The sequence below is a fragment of the Notolepis coatsorum genome (assembly GCF_963971535.1).
Source record: "Notolepis coatsorum genome assembly, contig: SCAFFOLD_1857, whole genome shotgun sequence".
NCBI lineage: Eukaryota > Metazoa > Chordata > Actinopteri > Aulopiformes > Paralepididae > Notolepis > Notolepis coatsorum.
The window spans coordinates 1,296-12,500 of NW_028173788.1; positions in this window are offsets into that span (position 1 = coordinate 1,296).

Below are 11,205 nucleotides of genomic sequence, written 5' to 3' on the forward strand. Positions count from 1 at the left end.
GTGTGTGTGTGTGTGTGTGTGTGTGTGTGTGTGTGTGTGTGTGTGTGTGTGTGTGTGTCTGTGTGTGTGTGTGTGTGTGTGTGTGTGTGTGTGTGTGTGTGTGTGTGTGTGTGTGTGTGTGTGTGTGTTAACTATATGGGTTTTGCTTAACCAGGGAGAAAGGTTCCCCCAGGAGTGCTACGTGTCTTTAATGTGTCGATGTGTGTGTGTGTGTGTGTGTGTGTGTGTGTGTGTGTGTGTGTGTGTGTGTGTGTGTGTGTGTGTGTTAACTTCAATGTGTTGATGGAGCCCCCCCCCCCCCGCTGCTCTCTGTGTAGGAGGGGTCCCCCCCCGGAGACGTGTGGGGAGCTTGACTCGGTACAGTATATACAGTACGTTATGGCGTTCAGTCAGCAGATGAAAGCACGTGGAGAACATGGACTAATTGTTCCAGGAACATGTAGCACAGTGTCTGACACTGCGAGGCTCAGAACGGAAACGGTCCCTCTTTATCATCCGCTGTGGGAACGAGAGACGTGTTCGGTAAATGATAACTCTCCCTTAAGTAGACGTGCCTTGCTCTACCCCGTTGAACTACCCAGGGAAATGGAGCCCTTAATCCAGCCAGTGTTAGTTTCTTATTCTACACAGGGAATGGAACCCCTAACCTTTGACTACCTAGGATGGCTTAGGGTAGACGACAGAGTACAGCAACTTGCAATGGCCTGGTCTACAAGATACACTACACCACACAGGTGCCCATGTACATGTCGAAATACTTCCCAAGGTCAGTGAATACCACGATCACAACACCAGAGGGAGCTCCACAAATCATGTTCAACCCAGATTCGGCACAAACAAGGGACTAAACACGTTTCGCATTTATGCCACATCAATGTGGAACGCCCTACCCACAGCCGTAAAATGATGTGAATCCCTACCCACATTCAAAACCGCCCTTAAAGAGCACCTACGGGAGGCTGCAATTCGAAATTGGCCACCGTTAAAGGTCCAACCCCCCCCCCCCCCCCCCCCCCCAAAATAGACAGTCTCCTCCCACCGTATGTATATATTTTCTCCCACCACCCCACCCCCTCCTAATGTACAGTCTCCTCCTCATCATATGTATATAATCTCTGTTAGGATCTCTGGGTAACATTACTCTATATTTGCATATCATATATGTCACAAATGTAACAGTACTATATACCTGTATGTCATGTAGGTCCCTATGCTATAAATGTCATGTATGTTGTGTATGTCATAAATGTCACTATGAATTGAAAATGGGGGACCCTGATGTAAACAAGACAAAAGTCTTTCTCTGGTCTGCATCCCCTTAACAATGGTGTGTATTGAGCCGTACTGTATTGTACCCATTCTGCAATCTGTTAAATAAAGTTTTCATTCATTCATTCATTCACCCTGGCATTGTTAGTGCCTTGCTCTACCCACTGAGCTACACAGGGTAATGGAACCCCTAACCCTGGCATTGTTAGTGCCTTGCTCTACCCACTGAGCTACACAGGGTAATGGAACCTCTAACCCTGGCATTGTTAGTGCCTTGCTCTACCCACTGAGCTACACAGGGTAATGGAACCCCTAACCATGGCAGCGTTAGTGCCTTGCTCTACACATTGAGCTACACAGGGTAATGGAACCTCTAACCTGGCATTGTTAGTGCCTTGCTCTACCCACTGAGCTACACAGGGTAATGGAACCTCTAACCCTGGCAGCGTTAGTGCCTTGCTCTACACATTGAGCTACACAGGGTAATGGAACCTCTAACCCTGGCATTGTTAGTGCCTTGCTCTACCCACTGAGCTACACAGGGAATGGAACCCCTAACCCTGGCATTGTTAGTGCCTTGCTCTACACATTGAGCTACACAGGGTAATGGAACCTCTAACCCTGGCATTGTTAGTGCCTTGCTCTACACATTGAGCTACACAGGGTAATGGAACCCCCTAACCCTGGCAGCGTTAGTGCCTTGCTCTACACATTGAGCTACACAAAGTAATGGAACCCCTAACCCTGGCAGCGTTAGTGCCTTGCTCTACCCACTGAGCTACACAGGGAATGGAACCTCTAACCCTAGCATTGTTAGTGCCTTGCTCTACACATTGAGGTGGTACGCTGCTCCGGATGAGAGTCAAGAGTCACAGGATGAGAGTCACTGGATATTACATCAGAAAGAGGAGGCTGGCTAAACTAACTAACTGGCTGAACTGACTAAAACGAAAACGCAAAAAAACTAACGCAAAAAACCGAACGAACTAAAACAAAAACGAAAAAAAACAAATGAAAAAAAACGAATGCAAAAAAATATACGAACTAAAACGAAAAAAAAAACGCAAAAAAAACGAACGAACTAAAACGAAAACGAACAAAAAAATAACGCAAAAAAAAGAATGCAAAAAAAAGAACACAAAAAATAACGAATAAAAAAAACGCAAAAAAATGAACTAACTAAAACAAAAACGCAAAAAAAACGAACGAACTAAAACGAAAACACAAAAAAAGCAAAAAAGAACGAACGAAAACGAAAATGCAAAAAAAACGAACGAAAAAAAACGAATGCAAAAAAAAGAACACAAAAAAAGAACAAAAAAAACGAACTAAAAAAACTGTGTTTTTCAGTAGCATGGCACCCAGTGACCCGTACAGTAGCCACTGATACATTAGATTAGAAGCTTGTGGTTTATGACCCAGTGACCGACAGTAATAGCCGGCAGGCTGCTGTGTCATGGCGCTCTCTGAGGCCCGGTGGGTCAGACACTGATTGATGCGACATGAGAAGTATTGGTTATAATTACATATTACCACATCGGGGTAGGTGGCCAGTCGAGCCTTTTTTTGACCATGTAAATTAATTAAACGTGAACTACAGCCTATATAGCGTGTCTTTTTGTGTCTTTTGAGGGGGGTTGTGTAAACCATATTAGGGTTGGATATTCACCAATACTGGTACCGGATATGGGTCCGACATCAGGCTAAAATGTAGTATCTGAGAATTTCCCCCCGATACTAAAATCGGATATCAAGAAAAACGTCTAACGTGCCAGAAATCAAAGCAAAGTGACTTGATTTGCATTTTTGACATGTTATCTCTCTCTAATGAAGAAAGATGTGTTATATATATTATATATATAATAATGTTGCCTGGACCCTTTGCAATTTGCATACAGGGCTATGAGAAGAGTGACTGATGCTACCATCACCTTATTGAACCTTCTATTCAAACACCTGGAAGTGAATGAATGAATGACGTTTTTTATTTTACGGTCTTATTTACAGACAAATCAAAAATACCTGTGTGGACTTGCAAAAAAAATATATATATATATATATATAGAAAATCACAAATGTACATAATAAGGCAAGCTCACACACAAAATCCAAAATGAACGACCACCAAAAAAAAGGAATAGGCTGAAGCACATGCTTATTTTTGCCTATCCTTTACAAATTCTTAAAAATGAAATATATTTTAATATAAGAAAGAAAAACTAAAAAATATGCTGCAAGATATAATATTTCTTTTTTTTTAAAGAAAAAAACAAATGTTTGGGCGGCTATGTGGTGTAGTGGGCAAGGCGCTCGCCACCAATGCAGGAGACGCTGGGTTTGAGCCCAGCTCTCCGCATTGCTATCAGCTTGGCTGGTCGTTCATACTAATACAATTGCCAGTATTAGGGGGTGGGAAGCTGATGGGTGGAGATCGGACGTTGTGGACAGCGACTCCTACAGGTCGGTTGGTGCGCCTGTGCAGCAGAATCAGGAAGCGATGGGGGCGGCGTGTCCCTCCCACGCAGACCCCCGACGCTGAGAAATCGCGCTGTGCAGGTGAAAAGATGCGACGGCTGCCTCCTCGAGTATCGGAGGGGACACGTGATGTAAGGCTTGCTTCGTCCACATTGCAGCCGGCTTGTGGGAGGCATGGCCTAACAGCGTTCGAGACAGGGGAGGGTAGAATTGGACGATACGAAATTGGGATGGGAGAAAAATAGAAAATGGGAGAAAAAAACGTAAGAAAAAAAATGTTTGATGTCAGCAAGAAACATGCTAGGCTGCTTTTTGTTGACTTCTCATCAGCCTTTAACACCATTCAGCCATACTAGTTGGAAAATGTGTTAACAACTTTGGCTTAGACTCAGCTATTATTGGTTGGGTTCTTGATTTTCTCACACATAGGGTGGGTGAATGGGGAATTGTCTGGTGAACTAACATCATCCACTGGCTCACCCCAAGAAGATTGTGTTCTTTCCCCACTCTTGTATATCCTGTATACTAATGACTGTAGAAGTCAACATGCAAATAGACACACCGTAACATTTGCAGATGATTCTGTAATTGTTAGTCTCTTGAGTGACAATGAGGCCAGCCATGGAACCAGTTGTAGATTACTTTGTGTCCTGGTGCGAAGAGGCATTCGTACAACTAAATGTCACAAAGACTAAAGACATGTGCATTGATTTGAGACGATCTTCACTAGCTCCTCAGAGTAGTCTCATGAATGGCAGTGGATTTGGTGACCACTTGTAAATATCTCGGTTCCATTATTGACAATCGTCTGACATTTGATTTTAACACTGAAATGGTCTGTAAGAAAGGTGTGTGTGTGTGTGTGTGTGTGTGTGTGTGTGTGTGTGTGTGTGTGTGTGTGTGTGTGTGTGTGTGTGTGTGTGTGTGTGTGTGTGTGTGTGTGCGTGCGTGCGTGCGTGCGTGCGTGCGTGCGTGCGTGCGTGCGTGCGTGCGTGTGTGTGTGTGTGTGTTTGCGTGCGTGCGTGCGTGCGTGTGTGTTGGATGTTTGGGTTCAAAGATGGTCTGGAAGTCTCGTTGTGTGAAAAGCTGCCACAGAAAAATCTCACCAGCATCACAAGAGAAACTAAGTACCAACCCTTCTCTCTCTCCATCCCTAACCCCAGTTTCTCAATGGAAAGTGATGTAAGCGGCGCGGCTGCGTAGCGCAGTGGACTAAGCGCCTGCCAACCACCGCAGAGACACTGCTATCGAATCCAGCTGTCAGCGGTGCCTCCGGCTTGGTTGGTCGTCCATACTAACACGAGTGGCAGTGTTAGCGGGTGGGAAGCCGGCGGAGTGTGTATCCTGGTCGTTGTAAACAGCGACTCCTACAGGTCGGTCGGGACGCCTGCTCAGCGAGGAAGGGAACTGGGGGAAGTAGTGTGAGCCTCCCACGCGTTACGCTCCCCCAGTGAGAGTCCTCGCTGTCAGGTGAAAAGAAGCGGCTGGCTGACTCCACATGTATCGGAGGAGACATGTGATAGTATCTATATCAACCCTCCCTAGACCGGCAAGTGGGGATAAAATGTGCGCAATGACCAGGAAGGGAATTGGCATAACGACTAAATTTGGATGGGAGAAAAATACAGAAAAAAGGGGGGAGAAAAAGTAGATACAAAAAAATATTTGATGTAAGCGATCCAACAGAGATGGTGACCGGTGTCTAACTTCCCACTCCTGCTCCCTAATAATAATAATAATAATAATGGCTTGGATTTATATAGCGCTCTTCATGACACCCAGAGCGCTTCACAGAGTCCATTATTCATTCATACACAGTCATACCGGTGGTGGTAAGCTACAATTGCAGCCAGAGCTGCCCTGAGGCAGACTCACGGAACCGTGGCGAATAATCATCGCCTACGGCTCCGCCGACCGCCACATTTGTTTTGGACCGAGGTAGTGAGGAGAGGTCAGAGGTCAGGTGGCTAGCGTTAGCCAAGCTAGCATCAGCCAAGCTAGCATCAGCCAAGCTAGCGTCAGCCAAGCTAGCAGCGTGTTTGACCTACATTCATTGACACATGCATGGAGAGGTTATTTTGGGAGCTGGGAAACTCGGGCGCCAAGATAGCGCTGGCACACACCACAACACAGCTGTCTCCAAGGCCCACGGTGTTGTAGCAAGGTTGCTATGGCAGCGACAGCTCAGTGTGGATCAGAGGGATGAGGTGCATTTACAATGTAGCCCACGATGTCACAGGTTTGAACCTGACTGACTCAAGGACTTTGTCAAATGTAATCCTCTCTCTCTCTCTCTCTCTCTCTCCCTCTCTCTCTCTCTCTCTCTCTCTCTCTCTCTCTCTCTCTCTCTCTCTCTCTCTCTCTCTCTCTCTCTCTCTCTGTGTTCAAGTGTTCCTTTGTTAATCCCCTTGGAGAAATGCAGGCCTGCGTCATAGCAGCATGGGGTGTGGAACATAATAGTAGTGGAATGGCAGTATATTCTATTGATCATAGTATTCATGGTATACATGGTAGTAAGTAACACACTGTGCCAGAAACCGTGCAGTGTTTAGTAATTAAGAGTCAGTCCTAACAGTAGTACTTTAGTATTTAGCAAGTTCTCCAGCCGTTAGTTCTCCAACCTGATGGCTGTTGGCTTGAAGGACGGACCGAGGTGATTTGTGGTGTGTGTCAGGGGGGGGGGGGACAAGTCTATGTCTGAACGTGCTCCTCATCTTGGCTAGCTCCTCGTAGACGGGCTGGGAGGGGTTTTCCAGGATAGAGTTAAACTCTTTCCTCATCCTCCTCTCTGCCACCACCTCTAGTTTGACCAGTTCCACTACGGACCACCACGGAGCTATATCCCTCCTTCACCAGCCCGTTCAGTTCGTTAGTCTCTCTTGAGTTGATATTAAAGGAACACGCCAACATTTTGGGAAATAGCTTACCGTCTTCTCCAGAGAGAGACGAGAAGATGGATACCAGTTTCCTCTCTGGTTGCACGTTAGCCTAGCTTAGCACAATGAATGGAAGCGGACAGTGCCGGTTAGCCATTCCATTCATTGTGCTAAGCTTCCTTTTTAACCCCTAGACTGCAGACCATTTGATAGAATCACGTGTCAGGGACCCCCGTTTCATAGGGTGTGAGTCCAGAACGTGACTGTATACTGTAGGTGGGGAGATGACAGTGGAGAGAGTGACATGTATGATCAGCATCGTCATTCTTATACATCCCCTCATTGAGCTGTCAGTCAAATAGTGACATTTTTCTGTGGACCCCACTGGAACCCCCCCAATGACCCCTGTTGTTCCGCGGCCCCCGTGTTGAGAACCCGTGGTGATGTAACTGTACTGTACAGTAGCAGGCTGTACTGTACATCTCATGTGGCCGGATGCCTTCTCCACCACTGCTGTTATACAACTCACACTTCCACTGGAGGGACTAGGTCATTGGATAGCAGCCATGTTAATGTATGTTGATGACAGAGTTGTAGAGGATCCATCTGACAGCTGCGCTAAAACAACTAGCTCCTGAGACCTGACGTCTAAGTTAGGGTTAGGGTTAAGTTTAGGGTTATGGTTAGGTTAGGGTACACTGTAAGAAAAAAAGCTGCAAGAAAACGGTAAATGTCTGGCATCAACGGTTGCCAAATACTTACAGTCAAATTACAGTGAAATCAAATACATTTACAGATTACAACCTTTAGTTCAAGTTCTTTAATAGTTGTCATACAGAAGTACAGAATACTTTCATACAAAATGCTTCTTACTGTTACGCTCCAGAGACTGTGCTAGACAAGATAGTATCAAATAACATAATAACATAATATAGCATGAATTTAGAAGAAGAAAATGAGGTCACAGTGTTCGGTATAGACATATGTACAATGTTCTGAGTTACCATATAATATACAATACACAATACTATGCAGTGTACTAATGTACAGTACTATCTAGTGCAAAGCAGAAATGGGATGAGGTACAATTTTAGGTACAATTTACAGTAAGGTGTACGAGTTGTAGTGCAATCCTTCATCCATAAATATAAATATAAAGTGTGGGGAGTGGGTGCTACAGTGTGTTTGTTTAAAGTGGGTGTGTGCTATAAAGTGTGTGGAGTGGGTGCTACAGTGTGTTTGTTTAAAGTGGGTGTGTGCGTGTGGATGTGTGTGCTATGTGCGTTTGGTGGTTGTTGTTGTGTAGTGTTCATTCATTGTTCGTTTAGCAGCCTGATGGCCTGGGGATAGAAGCTTCTTCTGAGTCTTTCTGTGCTCGCCTTGAGACTCCGGTATCGCTTGCCTGACCGCAGCAGTTCAAAGAGGCAGTTGTTCGGGTGACTGGAGTCTTTAATGATTCTCTTAGCCTTGCCCTTGCAACGCTTGTAGTAAATGTTCTGGAGGGTGGGGAGCCCCCCTCCAATTGTGCGTTCGGCTGAACGTGTCACTCTTTGTAGTCTGCTTCGGTCTTGTGCAGTGCTATTCCCAAACCAGGAGGTGATGTTGCCGGTCAAGATGCTCTCTATTGTACATGAGTAGAAGTTCTTAAGGATCTTCTGGCTGACTTGGAACTTCCTTAGGCGCCTGAGGAAGTAGAGGCGTTGTCGTGCCTTCTTCACAACACTGTCAATGTGTGTGGTCCATGTCAAGTCCTCGGATATGTAGGCTCCGAGGTACTTGAAGCTGTTGACTCTCTCAACCGGTGCCCCGTCGATGCTGAGGGGGCTGTAGTCCTTGACCCCCGACCTCCTGAAGTCCACAATCATCTCCTTTGTTTTGCTGACGTTCAGGGAGAGGCTGTTTTCCTGGCACCATCCCGCCAGGACCTTGACCTCTTCCAGGTAGGCCCTCTCGTCGTTGGCAGAGATCAGGCCCACCACCACTGTGTCGTCAGCAAATTTGACGATTGTATTGCTACTCCGCTGAGCCACACAGTCGTGTGTGTACAGGGAGTAGAGGAGGGGACTCAGAACACAGCCCTGGGGGGCCCCTATGTTGAGGGTGATGGATGAGGAGGTGCAGTTGCCTGCTCTCACCACCTGGGGTCTGCCAGTCAGGAAGTCCAAGACCCACTGGCAGAGGTCATAGCCCAAGCCCAGGTCCCTGAGCTTGGCTATGAGTATGGAGGGGACTATGGTATTGAATGCCGAGCTGTAGTCGATGAATAGCATTCTCACATAGTTCCCCTGCCTCTTGTCCAGGTGTGATGCTGCTGTGTGCAGCACATGGGATATGGCGTCCTCCGTGGACCTGTTGGGGCGGTATGCAAATTGCAGGGGGTCCATGTTGATGGGGAGGGAGGAGCAGATGTAGCCCTTTACTAGCTTCTCAAAGCACTTCATGGCTATGGAGGTGAGAGCTACAGGGCGGTAGTCGTTGAGGCAAGCAGGCTTGGATTTTTTGGGTACAGGGATAATAGTGGACTTCTTCAGGCAGGTGGGGATGACAGCCTGTTCTAAGGACAGGTTAAATATGTCAGTGAATACTGGGGCCAGTTGGTCGGCACAGACTTTTAGGACGCGGCCGGGGATGCCGTCCGGACCTGCTGCCTTCCTGATATTCACTTTTTTAAAGGTCCGCCTCACCTCATGCTCTGTTACCCTGAACACTGCGCCTCCATCAGCAGCCGACCCCCCCCCCCCCCATTGCCGAGGCTTGTGAGCTGGTGTTGTTATTACCAGCATCAAACCTCGCATAGAAGGTATTGAGGTCATTTGCTAAGGAGATGTCACTGTTCAGTTTGAGGGAGGCGCCTTTGTAGTCTGTCATCGTTTTGAGCCCCTGCCACATAGCTCTAGAGTCAGCTCTTTCAAATTGGAGTTCAATTTTATCCCTGTAGCGCCGTTTGGCCTCTGACACTGTCCTCCTTACGTTGTATCGCGCCACCTTGTGGTCATTCATGTTGCCTGCCACTAGGCCGTCGTTGTATGCTTTGGTGCGCTCTCTCAGAGCTTCACGGACGGATTTGTCTACCCAGGGTTTTTGATTTGGGTAAACTTTCATTTTGGTAGTGGGGATTGTTTCTTTCACCCTAGTACAAACATAGTCCAGCACTGTCTCCGTGTAGACATTAATGTTATCTGTGTCGCGGAACACATTCCAATCTGTGTAGTGAAACACTGACCGGATCGTCTCCTCTGACGTCAAATCCCATTTCTGCACCTCTCGCGAGACTACGGGAGTACTTTTAATTCTCTGTTTGTACTTTGGTGAAAGAAAAATGGACGCGTGATCTGATTTACCAAAGCCACTATCAGAATGAGCCTTGTAGCCACCTTTAAATTGCGTGTAACAGTGATCTAGGATGTTACCGCCTCTGGTGTTGCAAGTCACATGCTGATAGAAGTCAGGCAATACCTTTCTCAGATTGGCGCTATTGAAATCTCCCAGCACCACAATGGCGGCGTTAACGTTAGCCACTTGTATTCTATTTACCTCGTCGTGTAGTCTGGAGAGCGCAACCTTGTTGCTGGCTTGCGGTGGAATATACACTCCGATCAGGACGATCGCCGTTAACTCCCTCGGGAGGAAGAAAGGACGACACTTGATGGTTATATATTCCAGTTCTGGGGAGCAGTGGTTGGATAATTCCTTCACGTTAGTTGGATCGCTCCAATTTTTGTTAAACATGAAGGCAATACCTCCTCCACGTTGTTTACCGGACTCTGATGACGATCCTTGCGATGGATAAAGAAGTGATCCGCTGGTTGAATTGCGTGATCTGGGACGTCCGGTGTTAGCCATGTCTCGGTGAAGCAGAGGACGTTGCAGTCCCTAACGTCTCTTTGATATTGAATCCTTGCTCGGATGTCATCCAGTTTATTGTCAATTGATTGTACATTGGCTAGCAATATACTTTATTTAATGGTTAATATTTTGATAAAAGGTACTTTACTGTATTTGTATTTCCCGTAAAAAAACATTTATTTGTTACAGTGTAGGGCTGGATGGACAGTATGGTCTAAAATGTATATCACGGTATGATTTGAAGCATAGACGGTAACGGTATATACTTGTATCACGGTATATTCATTTATCTTAACATTTCTATATAAATGCTTCTGAAGGGGTCAAAAATTGTTGTGGCCAAAATCCTGTGTGAAAAAGGGTTAGCAATAAAAACAGAATAAAATCAAGATAAATAACATTAGAATAAAAACACAAACAAAAGCACATAGACATAGTAGGGATACACTACAGCCATGGACACAAGGACAGAGCACATCATGACATATTAAGAGACCCAGACATGCACGCACGCACGCACGCACGCACGCACGCACGCACGCACGCACGCACGCACGCACGCACGCACGCACGCACGCACGCACGCACACACACACACACACACACACACACACACACACACACACACACACACACACACACACACACACACACACACACACACACACACACACACACACACACACACACATACACACAGACACCTCAGTGTTGACAATTCAGGTTATCAATGAGCCAT